This window comes from Coffea arabica, chromosome 4e (assembly GCF_036785885.1).
Source record: "Coffea arabica cultivar ET-39 chromosome 4e, Coffea Arabica ET-39 HiFi, whole genome shotgun sequence".
Classification (NCBI taxonomy): domain Eukaryota; kingdom Viridiplantae; phylum Streptophyta; class Magnoliopsida; order Gentianales; family Rubiaceae; genus Coffea; species Coffea arabica.
This window is the reverse complement of record NC_092317.1, coordinates 35574261-35598868: the sequence shown is the minus strand read 5'-3', so window position 1 is coordinate 35598868 and position 24608 is coordinate 35574261. Positions and strand designations below refer to the sequence as shown.

General features: G+C 39.3%; 1 long non-coding RNA gene across 1 annotated transcript; it reads left to right on the top strand.

Annotated features, from left to right (window-relative positions):
• Nucleotides 1-2540: 2540 nt before the first annotated feature.
• LOC140005771 (uncharacterized) lies at nucleotides 2541-23578 on the top strand. Its single transcript, XR_011813338.1, has 4 exons — nucleotides 2541-2917; nucleotides 5792-5847; nucleotides 21833-21885; nucleotides 23340-23578. It is a non-coding gene; the product is annotated as an uncharacterized lncRNA (long non-coding RNA).
• Nucleotides 23579-24608: the final 1030 nt, after the last annotated feature.

The following is a 24608-nucleotide window of genomic DNA, read 5'->3' as shown; positions in this document are numbered from 1 at the left end:
TAGTGGTTGGTCAAATACATCAAACAACTTTTGCACACTGAAAATACAAAAGATCTAGAGTGATTTTAGTGAGAAAATACTCTTCAAATAAGATTTGTAGTCTTAGTGGTGTGAGGTTCATTGTAAGCTTTTCATTTGTGAGTGAATACTTCATGAGTGTAGCTCTGTGGGGGTTGTCCTGAGGGATAGTAAAACTTCCTGGCTTGACCGAGTGGTGTTCGGGGCAAGGAGGAGGTGAACCTTCCTTTGTACGCAAGAGTGATTGTAATTCATCAATTTGAAGAAGCTTATTTGAATTAATCTACAAGCTCAAGAGGAGTTGGGTAGTTAATTGGTTTGCAATTCTTTCCTTTTTATTTACTTATTGTTACATTTGTGATCTTTACATTGTTTATCTCTTCCACTTGGTTGTCTTCGATCCTTACATATTATAATACCAAAACATAAATATTATATATAATACCTATATATATAATTATATTACCAAAATATAAATATTATAAATATTATCTATATTACATTATATATAGGGCCGGGCCTATCGGGCTTGAGCCTAATAAAGCCCAAGCTCGGCCCATAGTTAATGTGAGCCTAGTTTTGAGGGCCAAACTCAGCCCGACTCACTGATATTGTAGGCTCATCGGGCTTTTTATCGGGTTGAACGGATCGGGTTCGGGCTGGCCCCGGGCCGTATTGACACTCCTAGGTTTTATATATATAAATGTGCATGACTTGAATACTGCCTGGGATCCTAACCCTATTGGTTAATTAGTCAAATCGAGCCAGTAAGGGCTTGGTCGAGGAGACTGGCGAACCATAGGTACTTTTTATTGTTTATCATTTATTGTTTATTGTGTAATCCTTTGGATATGGTCCACTGGATTCGGTATACTCGACCACTGTTATTTTGGAGTTCGGGCCCGGAAGGGGATTGATTGGTCGATGGAGTTTGGAGTTAAGTGATGAACTACTGGACTGGTTACTCTTCTTGAAACTTGACGGAGTGTCAACCACTACTTGGTGAAGCTGTGAGAACCTCGAAAATATGCCTACAGATATATATATATATATACGTATAAAAATAAAGGTGTACTTACGTATTGCCTTTGCATCTTGGACTTGTAAGAAATCCTACTCCTAACCTTATTCGTTCTTAAACAAGCAAGGGTAAAGTATATATATATATATAAATACATAATATAAAATATATGTATTGCACCTGCATTTTTAAACTGTTAATAAACTTCATATTTCTCTTTATTTGATTTTAATTAAGTACGTAAAAGTAGTTTTATGCTACAAACAGCTTAATTGTGCAAAATATTAAAATTATTTGATCCTTGCCATTATAAACTAATACTTTTTGGCGTAAATTATTTTAATGCCTTGAGGATAATTCTTTGAGTTCCGATAGCCAAGTCTAAGCGTTAATAATATTAAGTGTTAGCGGAAATCCTTTACAATTACATTCAGAACATTTAAAATCTCGATAATTGAACCTTCGCAAGAATAAAATATTAGTAGGCTAACAAATTTCATTTAAAGTAAAAATGTTGGAATTAGCTTATGAATGAGAACCCTGAAAAATATATATATAAATATCATTTTGTAGTTCATTTGCATTTCTTTTAACTCTTTAATAAATTTTAGCATTAATTTCCCTTGTCTGCAAATAAGTCCGTAAAAACAATTTTATGTGAGAAATAATATAATTTTCCCAAGTTATGAATTTTCTTGACTTTGCTAGACTAAATTAATACATCTGGAGTTAGAATAATTTATCGCCTTAAAATAAAATGCTAAAATACTTAGTTTTCTTTATGTTAAAAATTAATGCTACCTGAGTAGATTAATTATATAAAATTTCTTGAATTCCAATAATTAATCCTAATTAGTGAATAACGTTAAATACTAATAAGAATTTTCACGTTAAGACCAAAACCAATAAATTTTATGTGCAAAATAAAAGAATTGTGCTAAACTATTAAATTTCTAGTTTTGTTTCATTAAATTCATATTTCGAAGGTAAATTATTTCATTGATTTAACAAATAATTTCTTCGAATTCCGATAGCTAATCTTAAGCGTTAATAATGATTCAGTTAATAAATTTTGATATAAATGGATAAACGAATATTAAGAACGTTAAATTTATATATTAAGGTCAAACTTGATTTTAATAGTTTAAATAATTAGGTAATAATGTTAAAAGGAATTTTTCACGTTAAGACGAATCAATGAAATTTTAGATAAACCTTATGCAAGTATACTAAACATACCTAAGGCGTGAAAATTTCGATAATTAAAGTTTTGCATGACTAGTGTATAATTAGGCAATCAAATCACACTTGGGGATAATTTTTTGGAATTAAGTTAGAACTAAGGTTTTGAGTGGAGATGAGGAAGAGACGTGAAAGGACTAAACCACCCTTGAACTACTCCAAAAATCACCATGCAATTCCAAAACCAAATTGTCGGACAACCTTATAATCCACCTCTCCATTCGGCCAATGAGAAAACTTCTCCACTTGCACACTCAACTCTCTCATCCGTAGCTCATTTCCATTTCCTCTCCACACCACCACACCTCAAGACCACAACAACATTCTCCTCTGCCTTGTTATCATCGATGAGAGAGCTAGAGAGGGAGCTGCATCCGTGCATCCGAAAGGAAAGAAAAGAAAGGAAATCGCGCGAGCTGCAACCTGTCCGTTCTGTCCGTAAGCTAAAGAGGAGAAAGGAGGGAGGCTACGTGAGCTTTATCCCTTGCTGCAACCTCAACCAGCTACAAAACAACCTCAGAACCCAACACCATCACAGCAGCAACCAACCTGCAGCCACAAGCGAGCCGAGAGCCGAGAGGGAGAACAGAATTTTTCTTTTCAGATTTCTTGTGCGTGAGCTAAGTTGTTTCTGAGGTAATTGCTGGGCTATATTAAGCTAACTTTTAGTAGATGAAGCCATATCAGAGCTGCATGTGTTGCTTGTGAAGTCGGTTGATGAAACCAGGACACCAGAAAAATTCTGTTTTGAAAAGAAAATGGTTGGCCGAGAATCGATTAAGAAATGCATGATGTAATCTGCTTTGTTGTGGTAATCAGAACTTGAAATTATGATTAGCTAACTTAAACTTGGATGGTTAATATGATTAAGGCCTTGCATGTTAACTCTGTGCAGCCGGATGATGAATCAAGAAACATAAGAAATTCTGTTTTTATGAATTGTTGCAGCCGAGAGCTTGTCCTGTATTTTACAGCTTCATTTGATTCAATTTTGTTGTTTTGAGTTTGTAACCATGATTAACTAGTTAATAACATGATAATTGAGCTGTGCATGTAGATAATTAATGGGTTTAAATCAGAAAAATAAAATGAATTAGAAATCTGCTACACGTATGTTCGATCGAGGCCAAGCTAAACAGAATTTCTGGATTTGTTTTAGATGAGTATAATTGTTGTTTGAATCTGGATTTGATATGGAAATCTTTACTAGCTAGATACGTGTTTGCATGTCCTAATGGAGTACTTAAAACTCTGTTTTAACCAAAGAAAATCTTGTTTTAGAACCATTGTTATTGCTGGAAATTTTGAGAAAAAGCCGTGAGGTTTAAACCTGGAAATTTTGGGGTTTGTAATCATGGTTTAAATTCAACTCTTGAACTGGAAATGTTCATTGTTTAGCTAAGTAATTGCATGAGGAAGTTGAGAGTTTAATAGCATGTTTTAACCGAGAAAATAAAATGAAAACAGAAAGTTTCTTCATGCATGATCCATCCGTAGCTCGCTGGACAGATTTCTGGAATTTTTGGGATGTTTAAACCTGTTATTCGAATTCGATTTTGAACCAGAAATGTTAATTAGTTAGCCAAAGGTTCACATGATGAATTTGAGAATCTAAAACCATGTTTTAACCAAGGAAAGGTTGGATTTATAAAACTCTAAGTGCTGGAAAAGTATTGATAGCCGAGGGGATGAACCAGAATTTTCAGTTTGTCTTTGGAAATCTTGATTGGTTTCTGGAAATTTATTTTATTCTTCCCTTGGAATATAATGGATTAGTAATACATAAGAGATGTAAATTTTAAGTTGTTTGGCAATGAAATATTGGATATATTGAAAGATTGAACCAAAAATGTTGATATCTAAAGGCTAGAATTTCTTTCGTGGTATCCGAAGGTTGAGTTGGAGTTTTAGCTCGGTTGTGAAATTATTCTTTGAAGCATAATGATAGGAAATGCCTGGAATATGCTGTTTTAAAGTTTTATAAGACATGCAGATGCGAAACACTCGAATTGTGGGTGAATTGCCAATTGATGATTGTCATACTTAGCTGATGACAGATTAGCATATATATGATTTCTTGGCTGAACCATTTACTGGAATTAAGCGTTATTTGCCTTGGTATATGCTGGTATGAATGTCATACTTAAATGTACGGATGGTTTGAATAAAAGTCTTATGGTCTTAAAAGAGAAAAAGGAGTTTTTCACAAGTGAAAAATGAATTTCCAGATTTTCGGATTTCACTGACCAGTCTCAGTAAAATGCTTATATCTTGGTGTAGGAAAATCCGATTAAGGTGCCGTCAGTGGCATTTGAAACTAGAGCCATGGGCCTTTGTTTTGTCGAAATTTCATATTTTTCCTCCATATGTACTGCTGTCCGTGACTCCTCAAAGTAGACTGTCCTGCTTGAATGTCCTGTTTCTTTATGAAACTGAATTTTTGACTTGGATCGAACATTTAGCTTATTTGTGGTTTGAATTCTTGATTGAATTGTGGTTGGAAGTGATTGATGTTGTCAAGGGCTAATGATTGATGAAGCCCTTGGCCATTTGAATGGTTTTATAAATATTAAAGAGTGATGAACTTTGATTGCTGGAATTTCTTGAAGGCCTTACCTTCATTTTTGTTTTAGTTAAGATGTGATATGAGCTTGCCAAAACCAAGTGCTAATGATTGACGAAGCCTTGGTTATTCGTTTTATTCTTGATCAGAATTGAATCTGTTGAAACCTAGGGCTAATGATTGACGAAGCCCTAGTGAGATTTCTATTTGAAATGTGAGTTGGTTATATTGACAAATCTGAAATATTATGTGCTTGTGAATCGAAATCGTAAGGAATCCGTTTTGGTCTTGTGCACTTGAGGAAGTCTTAAGCAAGCTATTTAAATATATCTTCACTCTAGTATGGTTCGTTAAAACTTAGCACTGTATGTTAAAGTTAGAAATTTCGTATAGGGATTTTCTAAACCTTGCCAACTCGATATCTCTCCTTTAAGCGTAAACTAGCCTTATTACTTTTAGAAAATGATTTCACTAGTTTTAAAACCCTAAGTCTTGATCTATTTTCTTTTCTTTCCTTAAAATTGTCCCTGGCTAATTGTCTAGAGGAAAATTTCCAAAATACAAGATTTTAGTGGCTTTAACTAAAAATAGCTGAAAACTTTCTCGGCAAGAAAACTTATTCTAAATAAAATAGTACTAGCCGCACTCGTATAGAGAAAAATATTTTTGAGGAAAGCCATATAAAACATTTCCTACTTTTACTTAATTTCAATCCTAAGTGGATGGTCGAATTGTTTCAAGAAAATAATACTAGTTACCCTTTTCTAAGGAAAAATATATCAAGGAAAACTATAAGAAACATTTCTGCTACTTTTGTCAAGCTTCAACCTAAGTAGATTCTTGAATTTACTATGGGAAAGTATACTAGTAATATATTAGATAAACCTCGATGTGTATAAGCTTGAAAACTGAATAGAAACTTATAGTTTCAAATTTTGGTATTCGAGGATATTGCGAGGACGCGGAATTCGATTCCCAACTTGATATCTGAACTTCACTCTTGGTGAGTGTCCCTGCCTGTTCTATGCTTACTTGGTTAAAGTGCTTTCTTGACTCAATATGTGATAATTTGCAAAACTAGTTTTTATCCATCCAAGTGAGCAGTGTGTACTTTATCGCACTAGCTGTTCGAGTGGTGACTTGCGTGAATCATTTTCTCGTGAATCTGTGAATCTAAATGTAGTTATGTTGTGAGAACCCGTAAATTGCATTTTCTAGGTTTTCGCATTTTTCATGACTTGTTTTCTGCACTTTCTGTATCCGGAACATTTTCTAGATAATTTTTATGAGTAAATATAGTTTTTAGATGATTTTTCTAGTATCGAATAGATTTTGAGAAATTAAGAGCGTATACCGGACGTGGGACCCACTAGTGTGAGAAGTTCGGAAAAATTCGGCCAATTAGGTTAAGTTTCGGATACTGGTTGAAATTTATCGGGTGTTAAGAGATAAGTAGAGGTTGAGATGTGATTGATGTGAGAGGGACTTAATGGATAGAGATGTTTTAAAGGAAGTGACAAGTGTCACCTTAAGAGTGGTTGTAACTTATGACAACTATTCACCTTTTTGACTTATTTGACCAATTGATTAAATATCTCAAAAATTACCACAAAAATCACCATTTCTTACCTCCATTGTGGCCGGCCACCTTGAGCAAGGAAGAAAGAAAAAACTCTTCAAAGTTTGGCATCCATCTAGTGCAAATCATCCAAAGCAATCACTTAGACTTGTTTCTACTCCATAAAATCTCTTCTTTAGGTGTTAGTAAGTGGTTTGATGAAGTGTTTTGGGAAGCTAAGGTGACAAACAACTCTTCCTCTCTTGTTTACTAGGTGAGTGGTGATTGAACTTTCTCCTTCACTTAATGAAGCTTAATTAGTGCCTAGTGGTAGTTAAAGTGATGAATTTTGTGGTTTACTTCTTGGTTTTGGATGAATTGATGAAGTTTCAATTTATTGATGAATTTTCTGGTTTAATATGAATGTGATGTTGTGGCTATACTTGATGATGGGAACTGATGTTTAATGACTCTAGGAGGTGGAAAAAGTGGAAGATTGCAATTAATTTCTGTTTTGGAAGAAATCAGGAAAATTAGGGTTCTTGGTTCTTCATTCTGTCCGAAATTTTTGGTCCTATATAGAGGCCGAATTGGCCTTACCTCAAAACATGAAAGTTGTAGGGAATGACATTTTAGAGGTGCCTACAAAATTTCAGGTCAATCGGAGTAGTTTAGAGTGAGAAAAGTCGAAATTACTATTGCTATTCTGGTTTACCCGAAATTGGGATTTGAGACTGTAATTGGTTGTTTTGGCTGGAATTGCTTCCGAATTGGTTGTTGAGGCCTTCTGATGAAATTTATCCCTGTTTCTTAGCTTTCAACTGGTTTTGGAATTTCTGGATTTGGACTTGTAGAGCCTGAGTTATGATGTTTCCGCTAGAATGCGTTTTGGTGAATCTGTTTTACGTTGTTGATGAAGTATCTTGCATTTTTGACCTGTTTACACTCAAAACTGGGTTGAGTGACCTTCTGTGATGTTGTAGACCTGTCTTTTAGCTTCGAAATGGTGGGTCTTTCACCCTCATCCGATAATCGTGGTGCATTTGGTGCTGTTACCGCAAAGTAAAGTCAAAACCTATTTTTTTCAGGGCCAAAGTTAATTGCATGTCCGAAATTTCTGGTTTTCTTTAATGTTTGTATATGTTTATGGAACCCTATTGGGGTCATACTTGGCATTGGTTTATGACTCGTTATCGAGTCTCCTTGTACTTGTTTGCATGTGTAGACAATGGAATTTTAATTAAATTCTAAAAATTACCATTGGTCTATTAAAATGTTTTTGTCCAATCGGATATTGCCATATGTCATGTACACTTGGAAAATTTGGTTATTAAGCAACCAATTATATTTTGCCACGTGTCAAGGTGAGGTGTTCTAAATCAATTCAAATTGCAGGGGTATCTCCACCAACCAAATCATATCATATCATGTATTTATTGGATAAATATCTAAATATTTATTTCTTATTAAAGGGATAATATTTAGAATTGTTTAATCCAAGTATATCTCTTATATACTGCAATGGCCTGGCCAGTAAAATGGCGCCACGTCACGTGTCCCCACAAGTCTGGCCAATCGAGAAATTACTTATCTCTTTATTAATGAAGAGATAATATTTAACTGGCACAGTCTTAATATGACTGTACGTCTTGCTAGGCAAGTAGAGTGGTGTACATGATCTCAACCTCCACCTCTTGCTACAACTATAAATAGAGGTCTCTCAACCAAGTTAAGGGGACACAGAGATATCAAGAAGCATCTCATACACTCAAGTATTGAAGCTTCAAGCTACGAAGGTCTGGGTCTCAAAGCTCCTCAAGTCTTCCGCATATCAAGGCTTGAGCCTTCAAGTATTTTCAAATCCTTCAAATCTTCCATATCAAGATTTGAAGGAGTCGGTGGTTGATCCAAGAACAAGCTGCGAAGCCCTTGGATTAGTGTTCGAGGAGAAGAATCGAAGGAAGCTCTCCATAAGTTCGAGAAACTTCCAGAGATTGTACCTACATATTTTTCTAAGTTTATATAGTACATGTTTGTCGTGTATTTTTTTTTCTTGTCGTTTTGCAGACCTGAAATTTTTATCGCGTACAAATTTTTGGCACGCCCGGTAGGACCATCTCTGCCTTCCATCTCTTCTCTTCGAATATTCAACTACATACAACATCAATGGTACCAAAGAGTAACAAAATCATGATTGCACGTTCCAAGGCTACTGATGCTAAGCCTGTTCAGGAAGCTGCACATGTTGCCACCAACACCCGCGCTATTGGTCCCATGACAAGGAGTATGACGAGAGCCTCCACCCAAAGCAGCATGGAAGCTTCATCGGCGCCAACTCCCGTCTTCGGTTCAATACCACCAATGAGCTATTCTTCCACGATGGGGATCCAAGACGTTCCTGCCTCAATTGAGAAGGCTCTCGCCATGCTCGAATTTGGATCCGAACCCAAATTTTCTGAGCATGATGATGATTCATCAAGCACGGGATCAGCTTCTTCACATGAAACCCTTCAATCAAAATTTTCTATGGAAGATTCTGCTGCTTCTTCTACTGCAATGCCTGCTATGATGACAAATGCTTTAAATCTTGAAGAACAAGTTTCGAACTTGTCTAAGATGATGGAGACGATGATGAAACACATCAAGGACCAAGATGCTCTTATCGCTCAACTGCTCACCCAAAAGGACCACGCTCCTGAAGGAAGCCATATGAATTCTAAGGAGAACCAAGAGCGTGAAAATCTCTCATCTAAAGGTAAAGACAAGGTGAAGGAAGTACACGTGACCGCCGAGGGAACTATCCCCGTAGAACAGTTGAAGGAACTTGTTGAAGGCGTGATCAAAGACAAAAATGGGGGTAGTTCAAGATCGAGTTTTACCTACTCCAAACCTTACACTGCTGGAATTGACAATCTAGCAATGCCTGCTGGATATCAACCGCCTAAGTTTCAACAGTTCGATGGGAAAGGCAGTCCAAAACAACATGTGGCCCATTTTGTCGAAACCTGCAATAACGCTGGAACCTATGGTGACCTGCTAGTCAAACAGTTCGTCCGATCCTTGAAGGGCAACGCGTTTGATTGGTACACTGATCTCACTCCGGGATCCATCGACAGTTGGGAACAGTTGGAACAAGAGTTCTTGAATCGCTTCTACAGCACTAGAAGAACCGTCAGTATGCTGGAGTTGACTAACACTCGTCAATGGAAGGATGAACCTGTGGTCAACTACATTGATAGGTGGAGAAGTCTGAGTCTCAACTGCAAGGACAGGCTGTCTGAACCCCCTGCCATAGAAATGTGCATTCGAGGAATGCATTGGAGCCTAAGTTACATTTTGCAGGGTATACACCCAAACACATTTGAAGAATTAGCTACTCGTGCTCATGATATGGAGTTAAACATCACGGCCAATGCAACTGATGGGCTTCCTATTCAAATTCCGCGAGTACAGCCACCTCGGCAAAACAATGAAAGACAAGAAAATAGAAAAGAGGGCAAGCCTCCTTCAAGATTCAATAATAAGGAGTCCATGGCAATAAACACAGCTCCCATGAAAATTGCTACCAAAGTGAGTCGAAAGATCACTGAGAAATTAGATTCCTCCCAGAGTAGATCAGTAAGAAGACCCACTTTAAAAGAGATGCAAGAAAGGGAGTACCCTTTCCTTGAGTCCGACTTACAAGGAATGTTTGATGATCTTTTCAAGGAGAAGCTCCTTGAACTTCCCGATATGAAGCGTCCGGAGGAAGCCGGTCAAGTCAATGATCCGAATTATTGCTGTTATCACCGCTTGATTGGTCACCCTCTCACTAAATGCTTTGTCTTTAAGGACAAAATTATGGAATTAGCCCGCCAAGGAAAAATCCTTCTTGAGGAGGATAAAGCATCGGCAAACCAAACAACAATAATGTTTGGATCTGTGTGTTGCCCGATAGAAGTTCTACCCACATCAAGCAGTGCTCTGTCTGTACAAACGGAGTTTGAAAAATCATCAATTGAAAATGTTATTGAAGATGACAACGAAAGATGGACTTTAGTCACTCGAAAGAGGACTTGCAAGCCAAAAATAAAGAAGTACATCTTTTCGAAAAGCATTCATTCGACAAAGCCGAAAGTGACGATGAAACGACGAAATGCGACAAAGAAACAAAAGGGCGTCGCCACAACACCAATTTCGTCAGATTTTCAGCTTCTTCAAGAGGTTCGACAGCCCGTGACATTGAGAGAATTTATACCCAAGGGGTATTTAAGTGACGATACTGATAATTCCATTTCTTGTAATGTCGTCAAAGCTGAAAATCCTCAAGTCACACAAATTGGCACTGAATTTGAGAAGAAACTCAAAGTCGATGATAAACCACCGGTGGATTGTGCAACGACCATCATTTTTTATGATGATGATTTAACTGTTGAGTTCAAGACCCACAATCGACCTTTGTTTGTTAGCGCATATGTTCGAGAACAAAAGATGAATCGGGTACTCATTGATAGGGGATCTGCTGTCAATATCATGTCCGTACGTGCTATGAAAGAGTTAGGAATCTCAAGTGATGAACTCTCCCAGAGCCGCCTCATGATCCAAGGATTTAACCAAGGGGGGCAAAGAGCAATTGGCCTCATAAGGCTTGAATTGCTCATTGGTGAGCTGTCTTCAAGTGCGTTATTTCATATCATTGAGGCCAAAACCTCTTATAACATGCTCTTGGCAAGGCTCTGGATTCACGAGAATGAAATTATACCATCTATTCTGCATCAATGTTTCAAATATTGTCGAGACGGTATTGTTAAGAAAGTTACTGCCGATGACAAGCCTTTCACGGAAGCCGAAACTCACTTTGCCGACGCCAAATTTTATCTTCACAAAGAAGCAAAAAGAAAGGAATTGGTAAGGAAAGAAAGTCAAAATTCCAAAGTACCCATTTTGCGGTATACTCCAAGATCAAAGAGAGAAGAAGGTCAGTCTTCTTTTATCAGAAATGACACATTAAATGTTCCGCTCACCAAAATAGAGCCTGTTAAAATTGAGGAGGTGAGCTTGCAAGGGTTTGTCCGTCCCAAAGAAGAACCGGCAGTGGAACATTACTCGCTACCAACTAATCGGACTCAAGAAGGTTTTGATCCAAACGCCTATAGACTTCTTGCTAAGGCGGGTTATAACCCAAGTGAGAAGAATACATTGGGCAAACTCCCTCCTGAAGTGACTGGCGAGAAAACTCACGGATTGACACCTACGCAGAAAATGTTGAAAGAAAGGGGCTATAATGTTGAAAGTTCATCGATGGGCCTTGGTTATCAACCGCCCTCTCCTGTTCGTATAATGATCAAAAGAGCGAGTTGTAACTACGTGAACGAAGAAATGGAGGTCACAAGCCGAAGGAGATATGTGTTCGATAGGTTGGGAAATAAGTCAAAGCGTATTTCTGTGTTTGACTGACTTGGCCCGCAGCCGAAAAGTTTGAAGTCGCCTGTCTATGAAGGATTAGGCAGTAAAAAGCAAGAGTACCAGGTTGCCAAGGAAGAAAGTCTTACTCCAATAAAGAAGAACAGACCAAGAAAACGAATCTCCAATTTCTTCATGCACTATGGAGACTTATTCAATGTAAGAATTGAAACCATTTTTGAAGAGCAGGGTCAAGAAAGTACGGCTTCCTGTCACCATATTACGATCAGTGATCCCGAAGAAGAAGAAGAAGATGCAGATGACGCTCCCCCTGAACTTGAACAAGGGGTAAAAAATACAGTCGATGAGCTAAAAGAGATTAACCTTGGCACAAGCGACGATCCTCGCCCAATTTACATAAGCTCTTGTATGACTCCTGAAGAAGAAAAAGAGTATGTTGATTTGCTGCTCGAGTTCAGGGACGTCTTTGCCTGGAATTACTCAGGAATGCCTGGTTTGGATCCAAGGGTCGCCGTTCATAATTTGTCCGTCAAGCGAGGAACAAAACCTGTCAAGCAAACGCAAAGGCGCTTTCGGCCCGAATTGATTCCTCTGATAGAAAATGAGATAAATCGATTGATTGAAGCCGGATTCATACGAGAAGTAAAATATCCAACATGGATTTCAAGCATCGTCCCTGTAAGGAAGAAGAATGGGCAAATTCGAGTTTGTGTTGACTTTCGAGACTTAAACGAGGCTTGCCCCAAAGATGATTTTCCTCTCCCCATCACAGAATTGACGGTAGATGCTACAACCGGGCATGAAGCACTATCTTTTCTCGATGGATCGTCTGGCTACAATCAAATACGCATGGCGCCCGAGGATGAGGAGCTAACTGCCTTCCGCACCCCCAAGGGAATTTATTGCTATAAAGTAATGCCAGTTGGATTGAAAAATGCTGGAGCGACATATCAAAGGGCAATGCAAAGAATATTTGATGATATGCTCCATAGAAATGTGGAGTGCTACGTTGACGACCTTGTGGTGAAATCAAAGAAGCGAGAGGATCATATTCAATACCTTCGAAGAGTTTTCCAACGCCTTCGGAGGTACCAATTAAAGATGAATCCTTTGAAGTGTGCATTCGGAGTCACTTCTGGCAAATTTCTTGGTTTCATCGTTCATCAACGGGGAATAGAAGTCGATCGATCTAAAATTGATGCCATTGTGAACATGCCTGAACCGCGAAATATTCATGAATTGAAGAGCCTTCAAGGGAAGTTGGCATATATCCGGAGGTTTATCTCTAATTTGGCCGGGCGATGCCAACCCTTTAGTAGACTGATGAAGAAAGGGGTACCCTTCGAGTGGGATGAATCGTGTAGGAATGCTTTTACAAGCATCAAGGCGTATCTCATGAATCCCCCAGTACTGGCTGCGCCCATTCCAGGAAAACCATTGATTCTCTATATTTCCGCTCAAGAACGATCGGTTGGGGCCTTACTTGCTCAAGAAAACGATGAAGGTAAGGAGAATGCGCTGTATTACTTGAGCCGGATGATGACATCTAATGAGTTGAACTACGCACCCATCGAGAAGTTGTGTTTGGCACTTATATTTGTCATTCAGAAGTTGAAGCATTATTTTCATGCACATACTATTCGTCTCATATCTAAGTCCAATCCCATTAAATATGTCGTGGCAAAACCTGTACTATCTGACCGGCTCGCGAGATGGTACCTCCAGTTTCAACAATTTGAAATTATTTACGTACCTGCGAAGGCCGTCAAAGGACAAATATTGGCAGACTTTTTAGCCGATCATCCCCTACCTGCCGAGTGGGAGTTGACTGATGAACTTCCCGATGAAGAAGTGTTTATGGTCGAATCGTCGTGGTCAATGTATTTCGATGGAGCTGCTCACCGTGATGGAGCTGGTGCGGGAGTTGTCTTTTATACTCCTGAAGCAGATATATTACCATACTCTTTCACTTTAACACGCCGGTGTTCCAACAATGTGGCTGAATATCAGGCGTTGATTCTCGGTCTTGAAACGACTGTAGACATGAAGCAGTTGCATCTTAGAGTCAACGGTTATTCAAAATTGGTGGTAAATCAACTCCTTGGTGTTTATGATGTCAAGAAACCTGAATTGATCCCATATTACAAGTATGCAAGGCAACTCATGGGATATTTAGGTAATGTCACTATAGAACATATCCCTAGAAATTTCAACCAACAAGCTGATTCTTTGGCAAGGGTGGCGTCCATGATCACTCTACCTTCTCATCGAAATCAGATTTCAATATGTCAAAATTGGGTCATACCTCCGATGTTTGATGAAGATAATGATGGTGAAGAAGAAAATACTTATCATATTTTTGTCCATGAGATCGAAAAGGAGGATTGGCGTCATCTCATAGTAGATTACCTTAATCATGGAAAGTTACCAGAAGATTCCAAGAAAAGGGTTGATATACGTCGTCGAGCGCCACGTTTCATTTACTACAAAGGGACGCTTTACCGAAGATCATTCGATGGGGTGTTTCTACGATGTCTTGGGGAAGATGAGGCCATGCAAGCAATGGAAGAGGCTCACTCTGGGATATGTGGTGCTCACCAATCTGGCCCGAAATTACACTTTCACATTAAAAGAATAGGATACTACTGGCCAACAATGGTGAAGGACTGTATAGATTTTGCTAGAAGATGTCAAGCTTGTCAATTTCATGGCAATTTCATCCGTCAACCTCCTGAACCTTTGCATCCAACTGTAGCTTCTTGGCCGTTCGATGCTTGAGGTTTGGATATAGTTGGACCGCTTCCAAAATCTTCCGGAGGACACATTTTTATTTTGCCAGCGACGGATTATTTCTCAAAGTGGGCCGAGGCGGTTCCTCTAAGAGAGGTCAAAAGGGAGAATGTAGTAGATTTTATCCGCTCGCACATCATTTATCGATATGGGGTCCCGCGTTATATCATCACCGATAATGGTAAACCTTTTTGCAATGTAGCAATGAACAAACTTTGCGAAAAGTTTCATTTCAAACAATACAATTCGTCCATGTACTATGCTGCCGCAAATGGACTTGCTGAAGTATTCAACAAAACCTTATGTAATCTGTTGAAGAAAATCGTGGATAAATCGAAAAGGGATTGGCATCTTCGAATTGGAGAAGCGCTTTGGGCATACCGAACCACTTTTCGAACTCCCACACAAGCAACCCCATATGCGCTTGTTTACGGTGTTGAAGCTGTTCTTCCACTTGAGTGTCAAATACCTTCGCTAAGAATTGCAATTCAAGAAGGGCTCAATGGAAAAGATAATGTTCGTCTTCGCCTTGAGGAATTAGAAGCACTCGACGAAAAGAGATTGGAAGCTCAGCAACAGATTGTGTGTTATCAGGCTCGCCTTTCAAAGGCATTCAATAAGAACGTCCGACCGCGCTTTTTCCAGATTGGAGAGTTAGTACTCGCCGTTCGGAGACCGATCATTCTCACTCATGGGGGGCAAAGAAAGTTTACTCCTAAATGGGACGGTCCATATGTTATTCGAGAAGTGTATACAAATGGCTCATACAAGTTGGTTGCTGAAGATGGATTAAGGGTTGGCCCCATCAATGGCAAGTACCTAAAAAAGTACTATGCGTAATCGGAACCGCACGATGCTCCTGGCCCGCATGAGCTAAAACTGTGGATGGCAACCACCAATGGTGTAGTATGTGGTAAAACTGCTGAAACACTCCATCAAATCTAAGGTGGTAAACAAATAGATACTCCTGGCCCGCATGAGGTTAAAATGTGAACGGCAGGAACTACGTGTGACTTGATTCCCTTGTTGGGATACGTAGGCAGCTTAGAGGGCAATTTCTAACTTCAGTTACACCACTCCAAATCAAATCCTTGTTTCTTGCAAAAAAAAAAAAAAAGGGAAGAAAAAAAAAAAGAACCTCTCTTTTTCTTTGAGATAAAATGCTAAATTTAAAAGTTCTTTTCTCTCAAAAAAAAAAAACAAGAGATAAGAAATGAAAAGCATTTTATTATGGAAAAAAAAAAAGAAGAACTCATTACATAAAGAAAATGATAAAAGAATTCAAGAAAAAGAAGGACATGGTGGAAAGTCTAAATATCAAATTTGTATTCCACTACAACTATTTTATATGATTCAAGTGCAGACTTCATGTCTTCAAGTTCCTTCACAGCATCATCAGTCAAGATGCTAGTATTTTCAATGGAAGATAGCTCATCATGCGCTTGGGTTATTTCGGTCTGGATCTCTTTGAAAGTCTCATGTTTTTGATCGATAGTTGAGCTGATTTCCAAGCTTTGTTTCTCCAAATTGATGAGTTCCTGTTGCAGAACCTTCTTCATGTCTTCAATGGACTACAACTTTTCTTCAAGATTTTGCAAGTGACAAGTTAGTCCTTCTTCCTTTGCCTTAACTCTCTCGAGTTGGACGGTCGCGTTGGAAAGGAGTTCTGCATGTGTTTCTTTGCTCATCCTTTCCCACGATGAGGATGCCAGAACATCATATGCCTCCGCCTTGGCAAACAATTCCATCAAGTGATCTTTTAAAGAGAGACCATTGGTAGGATCCGTTCTTGTGATTTCCGCAATGATTTCCTCTGCACACTCTTTTAAAGAAGAGATCTGCTCAGTTGGAGTGTCAAGAATCTGTCCGCGAAAATCCATCCACAAACTCTGCAAGTACTTCCTTCGATGCGCCTGGATCAATTTTTGACCATGAAATTCTGAAACCAATGCTACCTTATGTTTTTTTCGGATTTCGTGCAAGTTAGTCAGCTCCTTCTTTGACAAAGCGCCTCCACTGGGGGCAAGTTGCTTTGGGATGCGGATAACGACTTCGTCACCTTTCTTGTTTGAAATTATAGCATCAGTCTCAAGTTCAAGTGGTGAATTGGTACCAACATCTTCTTGGTGGAATTCAAGAAGTGGGGGCTGAAAAAAAAAATGTTTTGAGGGTTTAAAAAAAAAAAAAAAAGAAAGAAAGAAAATATGATTACCTTAAGTGGCGACACTCCAACCGACGGTGGTGAAAAGGAAATTTTCTCCAAATCAGAAGATGTCCTCTTCTTCGATCGATTCCAATGACGGTCTTGGCTACTACTGCCGCTTGCCAACGAATGGGTTCCTCTTTGGGTAGATTCGATGCCCTGAGCTTGAGTCCCTTCTTGTCCTATAGCCTCGAGAGAACCACGATCGTCCATCGTTTCAATTTCGACATCTTCTTCTGTGTGAATCACTGATAAAGATTTTGAAACCTTGGGCGGCATCTTCTTTGCTGGAATCACTGGTTGCGCCTCTTTGATGGCCTGTCGAGAGTCCTTGGAAGACTTATTTCTTGTAACAACGTTTTCCAAGGGGCTACTAATGGTTTTGTTCTTCCGCAAGGTGGATGAGGTAAGACCCGTTACAATCTCTATAACTCCATTAGGATGCACTGACTCGTTGGCGGAGGTAACCTTACCCTTCTTCACTGATTGCTGAGAGATCTTAACGGTGAATTTTAAGGGAGTTGAAGAGACACTATTTGACCGAGTCGACCACCAGGCATCATAGTCTTTTGTGATCAATGGATGCTTCCTGTGCATGGGTATAGTCATCCGAGACCGCGTCTGAGTGCGAATTGAGGAATCCCATAGTTGGATAGCTTCACCTAAAGTATAAGTGTGAGTGATCTCTTTCAAGTTGTTGGGGATGTCCTGACAAAAACCGAATTGCCTGCTGAACCTGCAAGGATTATATTTTTCAGTAATGAAAGTATTGTCCTTACGTAGAGTTAAATGGCAAGAGCGTTGACTAATGAAGTAGCTCGTGAGTCTTGATGATAGGGATCCGTCATCGATCAACACCTTTTCTTCATTCTCAGTCCAGCACAATTTAGGAAGCATCAAAGGATTCGTTTCTTTGAAAATTTCCTCAGCTTCCAATTGGCCATAAAATATTGCCATTTTCTCACCACTAAATCTTGTCATGCGCGCGTGGTGGCTACTCACTTGATGATTTTCGTAGTATACATCGAAATATTGGCCAATCCAAACATAGACGTAATGGATTGGAAAAGTTACCCCACATTCTCTAAGGTTAGGGGCGTGGACGATCTCCCTCAACCCATGATATATGCTCGCAAGGACGGGAATTGCAAGACAAAATCTTCTCCCTGTAGCCATTAAGCATGCAACCTTGAAGACACTTGGACGAATACGATCGACCTTTTTGCTTGGCAAAAGGAACTTGCAAATCCAACACGCTATGAATACAGCAATATAGGTTTCCTTTCTTAGAGACCCTGGGATACCCAGGGTGTCAAAAAGGACATTGAAGTCAATCGTATCGGCGAGGTCGTAAGGCTCCACGCTTCCAGAAGGGTTGTAAGTCATTTTTGGTTTAGATGTAGTCTTTCTTCTATTCGCTCTACTCGGAGGAGCCCTATACCTTGCCTCTCCTTTGAACCAGAAGCGAATCCAGTCCTTCATCCATACCTCTTGGTCATTCGTCCAGAGGTGGTAGTAAACCGAAAAAAGATGCCTGCAACTCTCAGGGAGAAGTGATTTCCCTTCTTTGTCACGAGTGAGGAGCTCCAGCGCCGAAGGAACAACTTCATCGAAAAACTGCCGTCGATCGAAAGGCCACCGATTCGATAAAGGTCCCAAAGTGTGATGGACAACTCCCCAACGGGCGTATGGAGCGTGTTCGTCAAGGGACACCAATATTTGAAGAAGGCCCGCAAGATATTTTCACAGCGGTCGTAGGAGTATCTCGACGCGTAGACGGCTTCAAATATGCCAGCGCGTGTGAGTATGTCTTTATACCTTCCAAGCATGTCCTCAACCCACTCCCAATAATGGGAGGTGAAGCACGCCTCATCGAAGAAGGATGAAGGGGTTTTCCATGTAGCTTTGTCAACATTGAATCCCACGAACGGAAGAGTGAATTTGGCTATTTCTGGATCTCCATTGTGAAGTGACGAGTTTAATACGACCACTTCTTCTTCCCTCGATGTAGTGGAGAAAGTCGACGGTGCCACCACTCCCTTGGTCCACTTGCTAGTCCAATCTTCGAGTTGAAAGCATCCTTCAAGGGGTATGAAGGATTCAGCGAGCGGGCCGATTGCTGGTTTGTAAACATGTAGTGACAAGCTTTTTGATTGAGTTCCTCCCCGTTCATCCGTCAGTGAAATATACGGCACTGGCACGGCGTAGTCCTTAATTTACATGATTGCTGAAATTTTGTAAAAGAAAATATTAGAGGATGCAGGAGTTTCGTGCAAGAAGTTTGGTAATTAAATTACCTAATTGGTTGCCTCTTCTCGAATCCCCGGAATTGTTTCGAACCCCTCTTCAAGCGCAGCTTGAGTTGTCTACAAAGAGGCAAGTTGACAAAGTTTAGATCAAAATCATGTATAGTAGGAATACTTGGGGAAAAAAAAAAATTTTAAGGTCAGAGTTCTAGCAAAAAGAAGGGGAAAATTCTTGCTCAAATATCATATTTGGTACTGTCCCAATAGATAAGCAAAAAAAAAAAAGAGGAAAAAAAAAAAAACTTTTGCTCAAATATCATATTTAGTGTTAAGAAAAAGGGGGGGTTCAAATATCATATTTGGTATTACCCTAGTAAATGAGCAAAAAAAAAAAAAAAAAACAGGAACAACAAAAAAGAAACAATAATAAAAAAGATAATAAAAAATAAAAACAAAACAAAAAGGGGGTACAAAAAATTGAGACTAAATTTTCAGCCATGAGAAATAGCTCAAATGCTATGCTTGGCGTTATTTTAAGCAGATAAACCGAAGGATTAAGTTGCTTTGTAAATTGTAATATGTTGGGGATACAAGTCAAAAGCACATGTCAGGAAGACAAATAAATTCCAAGGGCTGACCGTGTTCGAGGTGAATACAAAAAAAAAAAAAAAAAACTTGAAGTACCTGGCAAACAGAAAGTGCTTATTGGAGTATAAGCAGCCGATGATGGCTGTCCCGTGCAACAGATAACGGCTGACTCTGGCGCAGCGGCAAGTTGATGATGCGGCTAGAAATTTGATGATGCGGCAATTGGTAAAGCTAGGCACGGCTATTTATAGGGGAGATTTGATGCGAACCCGGGCCGAGAGAGAAAGTCTTCTTCCGTAAGAATTTGAGAAGGAAGTCAATTCCTTGTTGGAATGACTTTGCTAAGCCTAAAAGGACTTGTCAGGAGCTGCCGGCCAAGAGTTCGCTACGGACAAAGAGTCACAGTTCAATTCGGGAAGTAGTCAATATAGGAAAAGGCTTAGTGGGCCACAAGAGGGAGTTGTATTGGAAGTTAACCACCAAAGCTTGTTGGATGATTCACGGTGAATTTGAAGCCTTTGGCATGATATACTTTGACCTTGGGATTGGTAGCATTAAATGTTGTATGGATAGGTGGCCCCCGCATGGTCATCTTATGACTAATTCAAAAGCTATGAAATTGGCTTTTAGAGTCCATTCACGGACTCTTGTTGTAAGACTCCAACATGGAGTAATTCGGCCTCGGGATTCTTCTAATCATCACCAGCATCCAATACTATTCGGGGTTCAAATACTACTTGGAATCTGGCAGGCGTGTTGTGCGAGTTAATCAAGACTTGTGGCTATTTTGACGCTTAAATTTCAGCCTTGCGGCATCCAAATCAAAATGGGAAAAAAAAAACGAAGAATGTCGAAACTTGTCCGTTCAAGTTTTAGTTTTCGCAGACAAGTTTCGAGGGGGCATTTGTAGACAATGGAATTTTAATTAAATTCTAAAAATTACCATTGGTCTATTAAAATGTTTTTGTCCAATCGGATATTGCCATATGTCATGTACACTTGGAAAATTTGGTTATTAAGCAACCAATTATATTTTGCCACGTGTCAAGGTGAGGTGTTCCAAATCAATTCAAATTGCAGGGGTATCTCCACCAACCAAATCATATCATATCATGTATTTATTGGATAAATATCTAAATATTTATTTCTTATTAAAGGGATAATATTTAGAATTGTTTAATCCAAGTATATCTCTTATATACTGCAATGGCCTGGCCAGTAAAATGGCGCCACGTCACGTGTCCCCACAAGTCTGGCCAATCGAGAAATTACTTATCTCTTTATTAATGAAGAGATAATATTTAACTGGCACAGTCTTAATATGACTGTACGTCTTGCTAGGCAAGTAGAGTGGTGTACATGATCTCAACCTCCACCTCTTGCTACAACTATAAATAGAGGTCTCTCAACCAAGTTAAGGGGACACAGAGATATCAAGAAGCATCTCATACACTCAAGTATTGAAGCTTCAAGCTACGAAGGTCTGGGTCTCAAAGCTCCTCAAGTCTTCCGCATATCAAGGCTTGAGCCTTCAAGTATTTTCAAATCCTTCAAATCTTCCATATCAAGATTTGAAGGAGTCGGTGGTTGATCCAAGAACAAGCTGTGAAGCCCTTGGATTAGTGTTCGAGGAGAAGAATCGAAGGAAGCTCTCCATAAGTTCGAGAAACTTCCAGAGATTGTACCTACATATTTTTCTAAGTTTATATAGTACATGTTTGTCGTGTATTTCTTTTTCTTGTCGTTTTGCAGACCTGAAATTTTTATCGCGTACAGCATGTTTTAGGGCTTGCTTTCATTCCGGTCATTTCCTAGCTAACTTTTGTACTTGTACTACTTTGAGCCTCGTGAACGGCTTTTGGGAAATGAGATGACTTTTGTGTGAGATGTTGGGACTGATTTGAGGAAATAATGAAGCCTTAATGGCTGGAAAAGTAAGAAATTTAGGGGAAGTGCTGCCTGATTTTCTAGGCCGTTTGGTTCTTTTAAGTTGGATTTGCCTTTTGGTAGAAATGAAAGGGCTTTTGGGTTGTTGAACCTAGGTCTTCATGTTATCTTTTTATTCCCAAAAATCATGTTTTGTACCCTTGCATTTGTAATTATTTGGCGAGGCATACGACTAGTAGTCGAGCCTCATGTGCATTTTGGTTACTCGATTATGGATGTGAAACCTTCAATTGGTTTATTTTGATTATTTTAGGGATTCTTGGCGATTAAGGCCAATCTGAAGTAAAAACTTTTGAAGTTGAATCGGTGAGTGTACCACTCCCCTCCATTGCTGTTTAACTTGATTTCTGCTCTGCAATCTGTTTATTTGTTCGAGACGAGGGTGTACTTTATCACACTCGTTCTCTTGTCTGTTCATATGCCAATTTACTATGCAAAATTTGAATCTGTTATCTGTGTCTGCATCTGTTCTGATTTCTATGACCTATGAGCTCAATCCTGTGGCTAAGTTATTCGAGTCGGGCCAGCAAGGGCCTGGACGATTAGATAACGAACCACGGTAGTCTGTTCGGGGATTTTGGGTATTGAGACCCTTGATTCCGGGTATACTCGAGTATTACCATTTATGTTCGAATATGGTGAGCGGGCCCGGTAAAGGGGTGTTTGGTGGACGGAATTCGGTGCGAAGTGAGATCTACGGACGCGTTGGTTCTATATACGTTGACGGAGAGTCAACCGGTTTGGATCAAGTATTGCGCTGGAAATTTGGCTCCTGAGAGCCATCTGTATCCTTCTGATTTGAATCATTAGTTACTTTACTTTACATCTGGCATGTGTATCTGATTTGTTAAATGTGAAATGCTATGATTTTCTGCTATATGTTTGGTACCTCATTGAGCGCAAGCTCACCCCTTTCTGTTCCTTTTTGTTTTCCTTACAGGAAAATAAATACTTTTGGACTGGATTTGACAAATGGTTGCCGAATTGAGCTAGTTAGACATATCTTTTGTATAGCTCATTGATTTAAACCCTAAATATACTTTTGGGTCCATTTCTCTTTTGGATTTGGCAAACCGTACATGTATCCACTTTTGAATCACTTTGGTATGCCCTTTGGGTTGTCTATGCTAACTTTTGAGATGTAAATATTTGCTTGACGTTTGGTTGGGTTTTGCCATGTCGGTTCCTATTCATGGCCGACTCCGATTTCGTTTTGTTTTATTCTGGGATTTTGACTTGTCTATGCGCGTTGTACGGTCCGGAACGTATTCGATCGCTCTAATCTGAACCGTTAGTCCTGGCGAGAGCTGGGCAGGCGGTCCACCGAACCCTTTGGTTCGCCTTAGGGTGAGGTGGGGCTGTCACATACGTCGTTGGGTGAATCCCTCGACCAATTATCTACGGGTATACGCAAGTATACTGCGTCCAAATTATCTACGGGTATCTCGAGTATACTGCGTCCTTAGTCGACGTTCGGGCCCGGGACAGGGGTATGAATGGTGACGGGTTAGGAAACAAAATAAGAGAATCTACATGGATCATAAGTAGTGAGAGTTGACGGAGGGTCAACTACGATGGTTTCTGATCAAGCGAGGAGTTTGGCTCCTGAGAGCCCCTGTATCCTACCTTGTGTTGTTATCCGCTTTCCTACTTGGTTACCTTAATCAATATTGCTTCTTGCTATTTTTTTTATTTAATTGCATGTTTTGGGGCACCACTGAGCTTTAGTTCACCCCACGTTTATTTGTTTTCCTTGACAGGTTCTGGAAACTGAAAGCCTTGAACTTACTTATGTTTCTTTTCTTTTGGATGTAATGGATATTACGGCTATTGTGTGGGTTGTATTATTCTTCAACTTGAATTATGTACTTTTGTTTTAGATTGCCACTTGAAGCTGGAAAAGTGTAAAACCTAATTTCGATATCTGGTTTGTATGAATTTTATTTGTATATCCGAATTGTACGACCCTATTCCCTGGTTGTAACGCATGGGATGTTTAGGAGCCGTTGACTGGCTGTTTTAAATTACTGCTATCTCTGAAGTTAATGTGGTTTAGTGATTGACTTTTTTGGAGGGAAGCGATATTGTAGTAGTTTAGGTTATTCTTCGAAAGGATTCGGGTTAGTGTGCGTGCGTGAGTCCTGGCGAGAGCTGGGCAGACGGCCCGCCAACCCTCTGGTTCGCCTTAGGGGGAAGTGGGGTCGCCACAGGTGGTATCAGAGCTCCTATCGAGCTCAAACCGGGAAAAGGTTCTCAGACCGAGGGGAAAGGCCTATTAAGTGTTGAACTAAGTACTATTGCTAAGGGAATTAGATATGTATGTTGGGTAGGAATCTCAAATATAGGTGATTCATGCTTGGGACTGGCCAGCTTGAGTTGTGAATCATCTTATTTTCGGATTCTTGTACCCGAGTAACAAATATTACATTTAATGGAGTATTTGCAATTGAAAAGGATTCATTATATCACATTATGATGTGACTAGAAATCATGACTAAGTTTGGAAAAGTAGGATCGAAGGGACCAAGTCTGACTTTTGAAAGTTAAAAGCGCAAAGCCAGCAGTGAGATCTTGAAGATTAGTGCAAATTTCATATTTTCTTTAAGATGAATAATTCCATTAGTCGTTCGAAGGTAAATGGATTTTATGTCACCTCTTTTCCAAAAATGTGGCTTTAGACCTAGAATTTGAGTGAAACAGCAGTTTAAATAAGAACTATGTAGTTGTGAATGGTTTTAAACCCGGAGGAGAGATAAGCTTGATAAATTTGCCGCATGATTAGTATGCTATCATTTGCAAATAATTAAAGGTGAGCTCTAGATGACATTGTGGTCTTTGAATTGTATTGAAGGATTATTCGGGGCTAATATCCAATGGGATAAAGATACCTAGTTAATAGGTTATTAGAAAACTTGATGAATGAAATGTTTGAGTTCATTTAGAATACTTAAGAGCCACTGATGTACTTAAGTAATGATCATATTATTTGATTTGGCACTAGACGTAGTAGATCTACAATTTACTAAGGA